The sequence below is a fragment of the Periplaneta americana genome, unplaced genomic scaffold (genome assembly GCF_040183065.1).
Source record: "Periplaneta americana isolate PAMFEO1 unplaced genomic scaffold, P.americana_PAMFEO1_priV1 scaffold_21, whole genome shotgun sequence".
In the NCBI taxonomy this organism is placed as follows: domain Eukaryota; kingdom Metazoa; phylum Arthropoda; class Insecta; order Blattodea; family Blattidae; genus Periplaneta; species Periplaneta americana.
This window is the reverse complement of record NW_027185502.1, coordinates 2857627-2874573: the sequence shown is the minus strand read 5'-3', so window position 1 is coordinate 2874573 and position 16947 is coordinate 2857627. Positions and strand designations below refer to the sequence as shown.

Here is a 16947-nt window from a genome sequence, read left to right as displayed (position 1 = left end):
CGTCGTGGTTAGAGTATAGATAAGAGAAACGAGACGAAAGGTAATTTGATGTTGAGGTGTGAAGAATTCGAAAGAGTAAAGACAAAGAGTGTAAAGTTCTGCGTTCTTTAAGTCGGAGCCACGAAAGACTTGCGAAGGCCGGTGATTTGTGATCATATCGTCAGATGTTGCACACGTATCTGACGCACATATTTTGAACTCGCTGTAACTTGACTGACAGTTCAGAACTTAGGTCACTTAACAAAACGTCACAATAATCGAAGTGCGGCATTACTAGGGTTTGTACTTACTTACTTACGGATGTCTTTTAAGGAACCCGAAGGTTCATTGCCGCCCTCACATAAGCCCGCCATCGGTCCCTATCCTGAGCAAGATTAATCCAGTCTGTATCATCATATCCCACCTCCCTCAAATCCATTTTAATATTATCTTCCCATCTACGTCTCGGCCTCCCTAAAGGTCTTTTTCCCTCCGGCCTCCCAACTAACACTCTATATGCATTTCTGGATTTGCCCATATGTGCTTACATGCCCTGCCCATCTCAAACATCTGGATTTAATGTTCCTAATAATGTCAGGTGAAGAATACAATGCGTGCAGTTCTGTGTTGTGTAACATTCTCCATTCTCTTGTAACTTCATCCCGCTTAGCCCCAAATATTTTCCTAAGCACCTTATTCTCAAACACCCTTAACCTATGTTCCTCTCTCAGAGTGAGAGTCCAAGTTTCACAACCATACAGAACAACCGGTAATATAACTGTTTTATAAATTCTAACTTTCAGATTTTTGGACAGTAGACTGGATGATAAAAGCTTCTCAACCGAATAATAACACGCATTTCCCATATTTATTCTGCATTTAATTTCCTCCCGAGGGTCATTTATATTTGTTATTGTTGCTCCAAGATATTTGAATTTTTCCACCTCTTCGAAGGATAAATCTCCAATTTTTATATTTCCATTTCGTACAATATTCTGGTCACGAGACATAATCATATACTTTGTCTTTTCGGGATTTACTTCCAAACCGATCACTTTATTTGCTTCAAGTAAAATTTCCGTGTTTTCCCTAATCGTTTATGTATTTTCTCCTAACATATTCAAGTCATCCGCATAGACAAGCAGCTGATGTAACCTGTTCAATTCCAAACCCTGTCTGTTATCCTGAACTTTCCTAATGGCATATTCTAAAGCGAAGTTAAAAAGTAAAGGTGATAGTGCATCTCCCTGCTTTAGCCCGCAGTGACTTGGAAAAGCATCAGATAGAAACTAACCTATACAGATCTGCTGTATGTTTCACTGAGACACATTTTAATTAATCGAACTAGTTTCTTGGGAATACCAAATTCAATAAGAATATCCATATAATACATCCCTCTTAACCGAGTCATATGCCAGGGTTTGTACAAGGGTAAGTTTTAGTTGCTGGGGCAAAAAGTTTCTCAAGCGACTCAAACAGTGAATGAAGGAACAGATTTTTTTTACCGTTTCTTTAACTTGAAAATTCCAACTTAGATTATTATCAAAAAAGAAGCCAAGATTTTTTACGACAGATGAATAAGGGATTAGCGTGTTGTCAAGGGTATATACAGTCACGAAACTTGAGTTGTTGGGGTTACTAGGAACAATAGACTGTGCAGGTACTATTTCACATTGTCTGTGATGTGGCAATAGTAGCGATCCTTGTGGTTAGCAACTATCTATGGATGGATATTCCCTATGTATCGAGCTTCGTGACTGTATAGGTACTAGACTGTGGTACTACCTCCCTGCTGCATCCTATATATATTGACCTAAAGATCATGTTACTGTAGGTATCGTGATTCACCATTTGGTGCCATCTATTGATTCAGTTGCACATCACTCATGTCCAACAGTCTGTTATGAAAGCCTCTCCATCCCCCTGGGACTTATGCAGCTCCCTCATCTGTGTGGAAATAAAAGCACTACATCTGCTGCACCTTCGATCAACCTGAAACTACTGAAAGGTGATAGACCATTCACAGACATGACAATAGTGACTATGTAGTGAAGTCTTATAATGGTTGTAAAAATCTCATTTGAGTGGAATTTTATACTTTGTATTCAGTATGTAAGTCTGACTGCGTACAGTCATGAGTAATGCAACGCAGAATATAATATGTGAAGTAATGGGAATCATTCATCTGATGATACTGCAATCATTATGCGTAATGTTCAAGATGATTCGTCACCTGTTAGTTTTTCCAATGAATACAAAGGCATTCATAATACAGTATATTCAAACATCTATGAATGTGAACCTTATTTATGAACCATCTCTAGAATATCAAAACAATTAATTTCCATGATTATTCCAAAAGTGTATTAGGCAATTAATGAAGTTTTAACTTTTTCTAATCATTATTATTTGTAATAATGTATGCATCTAATTCTCTTGACTTCGCAATAAAGTTGTGCTTTTCAATATTTTGAGTCTATGAATGTTACAGATGTCTATATGGTACATATCCATCTCTGTTTCCTGATGGCACAGAAGACCATGGTGCAAATTGATAGGGAGGATGCCAGGGATTGTCCCTTCTGGAGAATTTGGTGTCTGTTGCTGAAATGACAATAATTTATCCCTGCCAGGGACAGCATTTATCTCCTTTAGGTGCCTAATTTATAGTTCCTTAGACAATAAGATATATAAACAATTATTAGATGATTTATTGCAATGTTTTGAATTAAGATGTACATCTTCAGAACCTACTCGAATTTTTGTAAATAAGAACGGTCATATGTCATCGTCTAAGATTGATTATATAATTACTAATGCTTTTGATAGCTCTTGCACTACACAAGTTGTTCAACCTAATCGTGGTGACCATCTGGCTTTAATTTATAATATCAATCTAGCTAGTCAAATGATTCCTGTCGAATCGGAAGTGAAAAGTTTTAGGAAAATAACAAATGATGGTTTAACTGGTCTAAGGTCTACTGTTGACGCTTTAGATTTTGGTACGATGTATGAATTGAATATTAATGCAGACAACTTGTTTACTAAATTAATGAATATGATTACTGGTGCTATTGATACAAATTTACCTATATTGACTGAAACTAATACAAAAAACAAGTACCAAAAAGTATAACCATTGGATTACTCCTGAGGTTTTAAAATTGAATGATGAACTTAGGAATATATTTTTGTTAACAAAAAATTTCCATCAAGATTTTGATTTACGTCAATTATATAGAAACAAAAAGAAGGCTTACAAGAAATTAATCTTTAGTGAAAAAAGTAAATACTTTGATCAACTTATTTGTAATTCTTCTAACAAACCAAAACAAATGTGGAAACTGATAAATAGTGAATTAAACAGAAAGAAGCCTGTAGAATGTATTACTATTGTACATAATAATGAAAGGGTATCAAATAAAACTGATGTTGCCAATGCATTTGGATTGTATTTTTCAACCAATGTGGAGGATGCTCTGAATGAATATTTTGGTCCAAGCAAATCTACATTATGCACCAAATCTTTAGGAATTAATAATAGTTTTGTTTTCTATGATACTGATGCTAATGAGATTGTTAAAACAATTCAATCGTTAAAAAATACTAATAGCACTGGTATTGACGATAGTTCCTTGAAACTATTAAGAGTGATCAGTGACATTATTGCATCTCCTCTAGCCTTCGTATTTAACCATTGCATTAATAATGGAGTTTTTCCATCCTTATTAAAAACTGCTCTTGTTAAACCAATTCATAAGAAAGGTCATTCTACTGATGTAAGAAACTATAGACCTATATCATTGTTAAGCACGATTTCTAAAATATTTGAACGGTTAATATATAATAGAATGTTACAATTTTTATTAAAATTTAATTTAATTACTCCTGATCAACATGGTTTTCTCCCTGGTAAATCAACAGAAACTGCTCTTTACGAATTTAATAACTATATTTATGAAAACCTTGATGAAGGTAAACATGTAGCTAAGGCATTTGATAATTTGGATTTTAATTATATATGTATAAAATTAAAAGCCTTAGGTTTTAGAGGTACATTTTTAGCATTTTTAAAATCATACTTGTCAAATTGAAAAATATGTGTAAATATTAATGGTATTCTTTCTAATGAGTTTTATATAAATATGGGAGTCCCTCAGGGTTCTGTACTTGGACCTCTTATATTTTTACTTTACATAAATGATTTGACTAATTATATAAAGGAAGGTAAAGTTTTATTATACGCAGACGATACTTCTATTACTGTTTATTCGGAGTCTTGTAATGATTTGATAAGTAAATTTGACATAGCTATATCTCAGTTCAAAACGTGGTGTGATTATAACAAATTAATTGTTAATATTAATAAGACTGTATGTTTAAAATATGTTAATAGACCTATGAATATAAATTTTCCATGTCAGTTGGGGGATATATCGACCCGAAGCCAACACAGTACTAAACTTCTTGGCATAATTATGGATAATCTATTGACTTGGAACGAGCATTCTGATTTTATTGCTAAAAACCTTGTTCTGCTAATTTTGCTATTTTGCAACTGAGAGCTATACTAAACACCAAAATATTGATTTCAATTTACTATTCACTTGCTTGACAAGCATACTGAAGTACGCGGTATTGGTCTTCTTTAGGTTTTATTATGATACTCTGATATCGAAGAACGAAGATGTTTCTTAACCCTGCGTAAGTGTGGCTCAAGACTGCAACATGTTTAGTGTGGCCGGTCTCTCAGACCATCCTACCAATATATTCATTCTTTTTAGTTTTATTTCATGTTATGTTTGAGATATCTTGGGTTCAAATTAAGGACAGATAGGTACCAGGTATTGGGTTCGAGCCTGTTATTGCAATACAAATTGTTTAATTCCGTGTCCCATACATTGTAACTGGAAATACTTATAAATTGTGAAGAGATGAGAGACTATTATTTTGAAGTTCATGGATTTTCATAATATATAGACGGGGATTCTATAGAATGTTTTGCCTGAGTCTGGCTTCAAACCTTGTCATTCCAATGAGAATTTTTTCCTAAATTCTAAATATGTGGTAACTAGATAAAAGAAAGATTTATGGGCCTTCTCCGTTGTGTGGATTCAGATTTCAATTAGTTACATTTTGGTAAAGGATCCTAGGTTCAAATCTGTCATTCCACTTAAGGATTTTAACTCAAGCCCCATTCTCCATATTTTGTAAGGGCAACGAAACTTGAAAAAGTATACCGTGTCCCTTTCAAACTTCCCGCATTTTAATTAATCACTGGAATCATGAAATGAGTCTGGTAATAAAAGAAAAAGAATCTCAAAGAATTATTACATTTGTTCCAAATTAATTCATCTGTCACATGTTCGGCAGCAACGGCATAAAACAAAATGGCGACTCCGCAGAAACGTGCACAAACTGTTTTCTGGTATGCAGAGACGAAATAAATAATTACCCGTGCAAAGAAATTACAGAAGAGAATATGGAGGAAATGCGCCTGATGGGAAAATCATTAAGGCATGGTGTGAGAAATTTCTGGTGACTGGAAGTGTGAACAAACAATCCGGAGGTTCTCGTCGACGTGTCTCAGAAGAGAAAATTGAGAAATTAGAGCAGGATTTCAGAGAATTCTTCAAAAATCAATTCGCCATTCATTCCGACAGTTCAATGTGCCGAGATCAACTGTGCATCGAGTGCTTCATAAGCAACTTCGTTTTTACCCTACAAGAGGTAAATTATTCAACAATTAAAACCAGATGACAGACCACGACGACAGACATTTGCTACTGAAATGCTGGATCGTATTGACAGTGACCTTCAATTTCTTGAAAACCTTTTGTTTTCAGACGAGGCAATGTTTCATGCATCAAGATCTGTCAATAGGCACAATGTAAGAATCTGGGGTACACAAAATTCACACGTCTACCGTGAACATGTCTGGGATAGCCCAAAAGTAAAAGTTTAGTGCGGTCTGATGAAGGATAGGATTATCGATTCTTTTTTCTTCCACGAGGAGTCAATAACTTGCACAGTATAACAAAACATGTTGGAACACTTCTTGTACCACCAGGTAGCTGATCTGCAATCTCAAGTAATCTTTCAACAAGACGGAGCCTCCTCATATTGGAGCCTGGATGTTCGGAATTCCCTAACAGAAACCCTCCCAGATCACTGAATTGAACGAGGCGTACCAATTTGGTGGCCACCACGTTCGCCAGACATCACCCCACTGAATTTCTTTCTCTAGGGCTTTGTAAGAGACCAAGTGTTTGCGACTCCACTACAAGATATACCAGTTTTACGGACCCGTATCTGTGACACAATATTGTAACAATATCAGTGGACTTGTTGAACAGAACGTGGAACGAAATCGAATACAGACTTGATGTTCATGCTACCAATAATGTACATGTAGGGGGTGTATTAGTGTGTGACAATGAAACTCCTTTGAGTTTCTCTTTCTTTTAATACCTGTCTCATTTCATAATTCCGCATATTTTTGTTAGCAATGATTAATTGAAATGTGGGACATTTGAAAGGGATGCATTGTATTTTTTTACAATACAATATAATGTTCAGCGTCTAGCTCATGTTCACTTCCTGAATCATATTCTCTCGCCTCTGTGATATAGTCTTCCTCAGCGTCTGATTCGTTATTTGATACTTGTTCATGTTCAGAATGCGAATACTTTCTAGTAGCCTCTGAATTCGAATTTCTTGTTCATAATTCATTACATCTAGAACAACTTACATAGGGGAGAGTCGGTTAGTATCGGACATCGGGTAGTATTGGACAGTGCGTTTTTTTCATCTACCACCATATGGTAGTACCTGAATGACATGGTTACGTTTCTCTATGCGACATCACAGAAACGTAACCATGTCAATCAGGTACTATCATCGTGTGGTAGATGAAAGAAACTCACTGTCCGATATTACCCGATGTCCAATACTACTCGACTCTCCCCTATATAAAAAGCAATAATAATAATAATAATAATAATAATAATAATAATAATGATAATAACAATAATAATAATAATGATGAAGATAACAATAATGAATATAATAATGAAGATAATAATAACGATAATAATAATAATAATAATAATAATAATAATGTGATGAACGTTAGATTGGCCTATATCCTATTTTATTATATTTCATCAATATGCTAATTTTACACTTTACCTCCTTGTAATTATCGTCATTGTAATTAAATTAACAAAATATGAACATTATTATATAAAACTGTACTTATATATATATATATGGAAGTTATATATACCTGCTTGTCGATCTCCAAGTTACGACAACAGTGTGGTCGGTCTGTGACACCGAATCGCCTCGTCTTACTTGGAAAAGGGATCTTTTGTTAACTGGCCTTGCTCTGGTATGTAAAGGGCAATAAAATAGAAAGCTATACAAAATAACAACCCCTGTCCTTGAGTGGATGGGGAAAGAACAGTAAATTTATTCTGAGGTCGGTCTCTGACACCGTGCCACACTAACGCAGGGTTAATGAAGATTCTCCACGAGCATCAGCTATTTTAAATCAATAATATAATTAAGCAATTACAATCGTCTTCTTTTCTTTTCTAGCAGTAATACCAATTGTATTCCACTATGGTTTAACTTGACCGAGACTCTGTAATACGGCACGTTGAGTTACACTCACGGTTAGGTTTAACTTAGGTTTAAAATAATCTTTATATTAACCATATTTACAAAACCGGGCCTTAAACAATCATCCCTATCAAAGGAGGTAAGCACAATAACACTCAGGCTGAGATGCAAGCCATCAGACACTCCTCTGTGACAAAAAAATACAATGAAAATGGCTGTATTACAGATTATTAAAATTTAATTATATGCGAATTTGGCCTTCACTCATTAAAAACATTTACCATTTACAGTATTTTCAGCATATTTATTACTGCCAATTTGATGGGACAAAAGCACAACGATGTTACAATGGCCTTCATGTTTCAAGCCATACTCTCCCATCAGATTTTCACTGTACTTGTTCCTCTAAGATATCCAGATACTCCAGCACCTCTCACTCAGACCTGTTCTTCGAGTCCTATTACTCAACACATCTGCCTCCAGCTGTACCTGAGAATAACTTGTTCCATCACTTTTCCATTTACCTCATGTTTGCTTATTTGTTCTTCAGATACTGTTACGAATTTTTTTTTCACCTAATCATATTTGTTAATTTGTTATGCACACAGTCACTGGTGTTTATGTCAGTGGCAACTATAATGACAGCAATAGTGCTGGTGGTAATGTGTACACACAAGCCTTCAAATCTATTGTGACGGCAGGCCGAACATTCTCGTCGTTCCTGGCCGCTTCGGGGGAACTTCGTGCGCATCCGGCAGAAGGGAGGGGGCGCGAGGAGGCAGCGCGGCACGTGGCGAAGGGAGAGGGGGAGAAAACCGACTGCGACGGACGTAAAGGAAGTCTGGAGTCTGAGTGATGGGGAGACCGAGAATCGTCCAGAAACAGAAACTTCCAGGGTAGAAGGTTCGCGAAGTGTGGTTTAACTAATAAAAAGCGAGCAGCCTTCGAAGAGAGCCAGTTCAGTTTAGAACAGCGAGTCAGTCTTGTGAGGCAGCAGTGAACGTCAAGGAAGCCAGCCTCTAAGACCTGGGTTCGACTTGAGGAGGACTGCAACTGTGACAGTGACCAGGGAGTGCGGCATATCCGGAAGTCTTGAGTTCGAGTGCAGTGGACTGTCTCTGGAAGTCTTGGGTTCGATATACTGTGAACTTGAGTGAATGAGCTAGAAGAACTAGCTAAGGCAACGAACTGTTCTCAATAATCCAAGTGAATTGTCACTGTCGTCTGTGGAGTGCAATAACGAATACTGTGTTGCTGTGTGGAGTGAAATACCCATTGTTGACGGGAGTGTTTAAATTCAGTTATAGAAAGTCATTATTGTTGTGAATAAAAGTTACATTATTGTTTGAATTAAAAGTCACACTATTAATAAACCAAAGCTGCAGTGTTTCAGAAATATCTCACTGAAACATACCTGTTTATTTTATTTGTGTAGTCATCAAGCAAATTCTTATATGAGCCATCAATAATTGCTCTTCCTATGGCTTTGTCCTGATACACTTCATCCATTTTCTGATTCATCTCTTCTCGTGATGTTCTTTCTGGAAGGTTAAGTGCAGTTTTCACAGCAGTGTCACCTATCTGAAAATTGTGAGACATAAGTTCATTAAATAAAAATTATTTATATATAAAAAGATTATACAATCTTTGAAAAAAATCTTTTATACTGTGAATTTTATTAGTAACAACAATGTAATTTATTCGTCACAACAATAATTCCTTTCTACAATTCACCTTAAACGCTCTCGTCAACAATTGGATCTTCACTCAACACAGTATTCGTTATAGCACTCCACCGACGACAATGACAATTTACTTGGACTATTACGCACAACAATGAACTGTTAATCTTAACTAATATTTACAAAGCACTATTTACAAATCAGAACTACCAGTTCTCAGTTCACAGTTCTTCTATCTCAGTCACTCGAGTTCACAGTATCTCGAACCACAGACCTTCAGAGACAGTTCACTGTACTCGAACTCAGGTCCCTCCAACTGCGGTCCACTGCACTCGAACTCAGGTCCCTCCAACTGCGGTCCACTGCACTCGAACTCAGGCCTTCGGCTGCTGACGCAGTTGCAGACGCACACTCGAGTCGAACTCCGGTACACAAGGCTGGTTCCTTGCTCTGGCTTTCTCACCGACTGAATAACTGAAAACTGGAAACTGCTGTCGTTCCTTCGCGTCCGTAATTTATAACCACCGCGACGTAGCCTCGAAGGTTCCACGCGTCTCTAGAGATGGCACTCCAGAAAAATCCCGAGCCCTCTCCTCTCTACCAGGCACCAGATGCGCGCGCACTCTCTCTCCACTCTCTCGCCGCGTTGGCCCTTTCCCCTCTTCGCCGCGCGCCATCCCAAAGTGCTCCGCGTGATCTGCTTTCTTGCAGGACGCTGGTCGTGAGTTCGAATCTCACGTCGCTGTCACAATACTATAGCATCAAATGCAAGAGTGAAGGATTTTAACATTCATTTATGGAGACGACTATGTACAAATTCTAAAAATCCTAAAATATAAGAAAGATGAAACAAGAGGATGCAAGAAAACATCTTTAAAAAGCTATGTCAAATTTTATATTTACTATTTTAACTGTTATATTTGCAAAACTTTTCATATTTACATTATATAAAAAAAAGTTAATTTATAGCTCTACTGATGAAATCTGATCCTTGTTTCTGCATCATTTTCCACTTTTAGTTGAAAGGAATACTGTCACAAAGTAAAGTAAAACTTACATTTCTAGCATCTCTAATGATATTGGACCTCCACTTTTCTGCAGCATCCACAACAAGAATGTCTTCAACACCAAGTGAGAAACCTTCAATTTTTAGAAAAGCATTGAAAAGCTTTGCAAACGAATTCAACAATGCACCAGAATATGTTCCACCATACAGCTGGAAAACACAAAGAAATATAAACAAGTTTCTATTAACAAAAATGATCAGTCAAATATAAAGCAAGAACAGTCATTTTTCACCATTCAAAAAGTTGTAATGTAGCATTATAACCTAAGCTTGCTGTGTATCTTCAAATCTCCTCACAGCACAGTTTTTATTAGCATGGCACCATTAACTTACTTGCATGTATTCAATACAATTACTAGGTAATTAACTGATAGTTTTCGCCCTTCCTTCTGATTTGTAAAACGAATTCAGTCAACTATTTTCATATTATTATTGCACAATTTGAAAATTAATTATATGATACAACAATTTGAATTGCATGCTTTTGTTGTAATTATATGAGGGTGGTTCGATATGTAGTAGTAGTAGTATTAGTAGTATTTATTTATTTAACCTGGTAGAGATAAGGCTGTCAGGCCTTCTCTGCCCCTCTACCAGGGGATTACAACTATAACATGAACAATAAGATTACAATTAATATTAAATTTACAATTACAATAAAAATTAAAGTACGACAAGAATACCTGATTAATGAAAGCTAGACATTTTATCATAGAAGTTAAGAACAAAGAATATTTTTGTATTTACTAAATTACAAATTAAACCTACAATAACAAAATTCTATAGTGATAAAATTACCGGATATTGAAATATTTTGTGATAGATTAAGAGAACTATTTACAAGAAACCATGTCTGAACGAGTCTCAATTACTGACCAAGTGCCTAGTAAGTTTGCGTTTGAATTCAATTTTATTTCGACAGTCCCTGATGCTAGCAGGTAACGAATTCCAGAGTCTTGGCAGGGCTATTGTGAAAGAGGATGAGTATGAGGAGGTTCGATGGGATGGTATTGTTAGTATTGTTTCATGGCGAGGGCGTGTGTTCAGATTGTGGAGGGAAGAAAGGTAAGTGAAGCGAGACGACAGGTACGAAGGAATAGAAGAGTTCAAGGCACAGATCCGACTTATATCAACATATTTCACAAAATCTGGGGTGGGGAGAGGGGAAATAAAACAAACATTCCACACAGTCACCATTAACATTGAAACAAGTTTAAACATTCCTTCACAGGGTTTTCCTGTCCAAGGAAAATTAAATACTGCAAAAGTCCAGTTTTCAATGTGTTTTAACCCTTAAATAATTTTCTGGATAAGAAGTTCTTGAATGGACCAAAGAGGTGAAAATCCGATGGTGCCAGATCAGGACTACGAGGTGGACGCTTTTGCCTGGTTTGATGTGAGGTAATGCACCACCATGCAGAAATCTCTCACGAGCATGTAACCCTGGCTTATTCAATCAATATGTTGAGAGTGTCACAGTGTGTCACCACTGAAGGCCTTGAAAATCCTAGAGTAATCACAGTTATTACTTTTTTTTCAGATGACTGAACTTCAAATTTCTTACATCACTGAAGCGAACTCTAAACCCATGTTTCATCTCCCATAACGCTGCTTTCCAAAAAAGGATTCTCTTCCTCTCAGTAGAAATGGTAGAGATTTTGCAGTGATGCAACCTTTCTTTTGCTTTTTGTTCCTCAGTCAGCAATTTCAGAACCCAGCACGCGGATACTTTACATAAATTTAAGCCTGAGATTATTTCATGAAGACTGCTCTTCGGAATGTTCATCGTCGCTTCAATTTCACGGACTTCAATTCTTCAAACGTCCCTTATCAAACCTTCGACAATAGCACACTTGTCCTGGCCTGCCCCTCCGCTGCTCTGGACCATCATTCAGTTTCATTTGATCATCTTGAAATTTGTTGCAAACACACACATACTTACTTCTTTTCAACATAAAATGTCTTGCCCATAAAAGTCACTAACCTGCGATGATATTATAAATTTGTGTATAGATAGAGAGCAGCTGCTATGGTGAAAAATTTTCAGGGGCAGCAAATTTTTAAATAACAAAACTACGTCTTAAGTTGGAAGGCCACTATTATTCGTTTCTTAATATATGTTGAATTAACGTGATATCTAGACTATAAGAAGAGTTTCTAATAGTCGACTATGGAAACTTGTGTTTTTCGACAATTTTCAGTGCAAATAACACCTATTATTCATTTGTAGCACTACATGAACAGCGTGTAGTTATTCAATTATCTACAAAAATAAAATGTAGATGTGGGAATTTTCAGATAATTTTAAGATAACTGTAATTTGCAGATAACTGTGTTTATAAATGATAGTGGCAGCTGTTCTTTTGTACACTTGGGACAGTGGATAGTTGAACACTCACACTAGGTCTCATGTGGGAGAGATCAGACTGCGGCATGTTTACATCTTTCAGCTCTCCACTGCGCCAAGTGCTCAGCAGAGCACACCTTCTCACGACTGAGAAGATAAAAAAATTATTTGCGCACAAACATAACTCAGAACTACCTCAACTCACTAGCTATCATCTCCATAGAGGACAACATTTTGGAGAAAATGAGCTTGTCCAAATTCGTTGATCAGTTTGCTCAGCAGAAGGCAAGGCAAAAGAATTCATAGGGTTTGACACAGAATATGTCTTTCCCCGCAATGGGTATGGGAACCTGTTCCAGTATCCGTGGCGAAACAAAAAATGACAGAATTTAAAATGCTTCCTCTAACATGACTATCTGCCACAGCCAAATGCTAATGTTATTAGTAGTTAGGCCACGCAGCAATGTAACTTGTGTGATCACAACCAATGTTGCCATCTTCCCTTGTTACGAGCATGAGAGCACAAAAGTTGTGTGTAAAATTAACAGTGCCACACAGTCTATCTCAACACTGAGGGCAGCTACAGATGTGTGCAACCACTGGTTTGATTTGTAATTGCGAGTTCTGCAATATTAAAGTGATAATAGACATGTGCGATACACTTTGAGGGAACTACAGTGAAAAATTTGTTGTGAACTGGGACTACTTTCAGAATGTTTCCTTATATGAAGTGAAAATATATTGTTGTTCAAATGCCTAGATGTTTGGCAATGAAGCCATTAGTCCTTTTGCACTCCAATATTTTTGAGGTACAGAATCTTCTTGTATTGCACAACATACAAAAGGGAGAGTGAAGCGAAAATACGTTGCTGCTTTACATTCATTACTTCTGTTATCGTATCTTCCATTAGAAAACCGACACGAAAATAAAACATTCAAACCAACACAACTGAGGTGGATAGAAGCAAAGTGACATTTAAAAAAAAATGATTTACGTGCCTCCAGGGTAAACTAAAGCATTTAAAATTTCAGTGGTAAAGGGATGTCTTTTATCCACATTGCACATTAACATTTAAAATTAAAACTTCACAGAATTTACTAAAGCTTAGTAACTTTTAATCACATTTCTAGAAAATAACGTAAGTGCACTTATGCACCTTTGCTTCTGATGCCTCAATTGTAATTTCTTTCCAGATAATGGGCACAACCCTGCCAACACAGTGGAGAAATTTTTTATTTCAACTTTTATCGAGGATGAAAGTGGAGGGGCAAATGTTAAGGAAAAAGGGGCAGGATATTTTTGGGTTCCTACAGGTAACAGAATTGTAAATTCGCCACTAATTGTCACTCTGATTTTATCATTCTGCTTGCTAAATCTGGTAACTTCAAACTTGAAACACTTTTCAGCCATATTTACATGTAAAATTCAGACTAGTGGCTGGAAGACAACATTCGCGTGGTTATTACCCCACTTGCTGGTAAATGCACAGGTAATTTATACCTTTTATATTGAATCAACTTTATAGACTCTTTTCTATGCATGAACAGTGGAGGCCAATGCCAAAAACAATTTTCTCTGCTGTACAAATACTGTGTTGTAGACTGGGTACTGCACTTACTCATACAAGAAAAAAATACATAAATAATATTCCTGTGGAGTAACGGTTAGCCTTCTTGGCGATGAAACGAGCGGGCCTGGGTTCAAATTCTGGTTGGGACAAGTTACCTGGTTGGGATTTTTTCCTGAGGTTTTTCCTCAACCACTCGAAGCCGAACTGCTGGGTAACTTTCGACGTTGAACCTCGGACTCATTTTGCCTTCATTAGTATCATTTCACTAATCATCTTAACAGTTTACAGGTCGACAAGGAGGACATGGCGGATGTGGTCCAGGATCTGCCTATAGGAGGCATCTGTCTGCGGGAGCTGCACATATCCAGTGAAGCTACAGGGACTTATAAGCGGACTGTGGGCAACCGGGGTAGTGTAGCACCCCTGGATAGATGGCACCTTGGTAAGTCGTGGAATCGATTGCTACATGTTCCTCTGGTTAAGGATGTAACACATTCAAGCACATGAATTGCGAACAGATGCCATCGATCTGAGGAGACCGCAGGATAACATCACAGGAAGGCGGAGGATCAGTCTCCAGTCAGGACTGGATGCTGTGGATGAATCGATATGATGAACCATGCAGTGAATCACACGTTTGAAAAGCGATCCTTAATGGATTCAACAATCATTCCAACATAAGGAGGCTGCTCAGTAAGCCCAAGGCTGTGGTGCTTGCCCGCGGGCCCTCTTTCGAGGAAAAAAAAAAGTAATATTCCTAGCATATAAAAACATCATTCTGCCAATGATATGAAAAATCGGAGCAAGGTTCATAATTCAAAATAACACAGCACAATTCTATCTACACTGACTGGCCAAAAAAGTGGATCACTTAATTTTTTTTAAGAACTACAATTTTATAGCTTATGCTTTATTTTTACTGCATCCTGAAAAAGGCATATTGTAAATTGAAGTAAATATGTATCCTGTGCACTTCAATTCCATCATCAAAATGTTTTTGTTATTTATTTTTAAGTTCGAAAGTGTTGTAATTTATGCAAAATTTCAAATAATGCATTTCATTAAGTTAGAGGCAATGGCTCACATTATAACATATGGTTATGCCACTGTGCGCGCACCTTGTGTGTTGCAAGCTCTAGTGGTGATGACGTTCTCCATTCATAATGCGATGCTGACCACATTTCCTGATGGTTGAAAGCCCACTTCTCCAACAATGCTGCCTACGTTTCGTTCAGGGTGTGGAAGCTGCAATGTCGGACACTTTGGTCGAGCTTATCCCACAAGTGTTCAATAGGATCTAAGTCTTGATTGCGTGCTGACCAGTCCAGAGTTGGTATCCTGATGTCACGTAGTGAGGAGCATGGGAGTGGACACTGTCATGCATAAGAATGAAATTTTCGCCAGCGAAGAGAACAAAGGGGATTACATGGTCTATTAACACATCCATGAGCATTCAGAGTGCCTCCAACGATGAAAACAAGCTCTATTTGGGCCTCAAACTGATATTGCCCCATACCATGATTGAGCCGCATACAAGCGTCGTTCTTTCGGGGAAGTTGCAAGGCGAATATCACTTCCCACACTTCCTCCATATTCTCTCTTTATCATCAGCTCATCAGAAGCAAAATCGCGATTCATTCATGAACAGAATCATTGACCACTGGTTCATAGTCTAGTTCCAGTAAACAGTAATCATGCTGCCTGGTGTTGGAGGGGGCTGTGGAGAAATTGCTGCTCTTCTTGAGCAGCATAGTAAAGCATTGAATAGAGTTAGCTCATTTTTATATTTTAATCTCACTTTTAGTCTCATATCATTACATCGTTCATAATATTGTTCACATGTGATGACTTGCAAAAAAAATATATATATATACATCCATGATAGTATAAGTATATTTTGAATGTTGACATTTGGGGTATCCACAACTGAACATTATAAAACTAATTCATATAATTTTTAATAGGTTTTATCCCCATATGATAGTAAACATGTATTGTATGTGTAGATTGTGTAGATAAATAACACTGAGAGTATTGATATTGTAAAATGACAGATTGTATCTGATGATGTTGACATGCTCAACAAAAACGTTCATACATCACACAACTTATTATGTAAAAGTTAACACCTAACAAAATATATAAAGTAGTAAAGTCAACGACTGAAAAAATAAATTTCTGACATAGCTCTTCTTGAGGTCAAATTGGCTTCCCAGAGTCTTTGTCTAACATTATTCTCAATCACAATGACGATGATTTCTGGCCTAGATCACAGTCGTGCGGAGTTGTGCAAGACCCAGAGAATCAGTAACTGTTATCCCTGGTGGACGTAAACCTACTACAGCCTGATTCCAGTCGTCTATGGTAAGTACCCAGTTCACAGAATCACCACAGGGCACGTTGAAAGACACACCGATGGCATTAGCTTCAAAACGAATGATTCATCTACCCAAACCAAAGCAACATATCCAGCAAAGTCTTTTCGAATAAGAGGCATCCTAACTTATCAAATTCGAAACAGTAACTAAAGAAAAATATTGACTTATGACAGAAAATGTGCCTGACACACAATGATAATTCATCAATAGGGGTTACTGCACCAATGTTTTATTGCTGGTCTGTGTTGTAAAACCATGAAGCACCAGTCTGGTAGAAAGTGGCTCATACCGAGACATC

General features: G+C 37.1%; 1 pseudogene; it reads right to left on the bottom strand.

Moving 5' to 3' along the window:
- The window catches only part of LOC138693790 (DNA-directed RNA polymerase I subunit RPA1-like), a 190347-nt pseudogene that overhangs the window by 17716 nt on the left and 155684 nt on the right, over positions 1-16947 (bottom strand).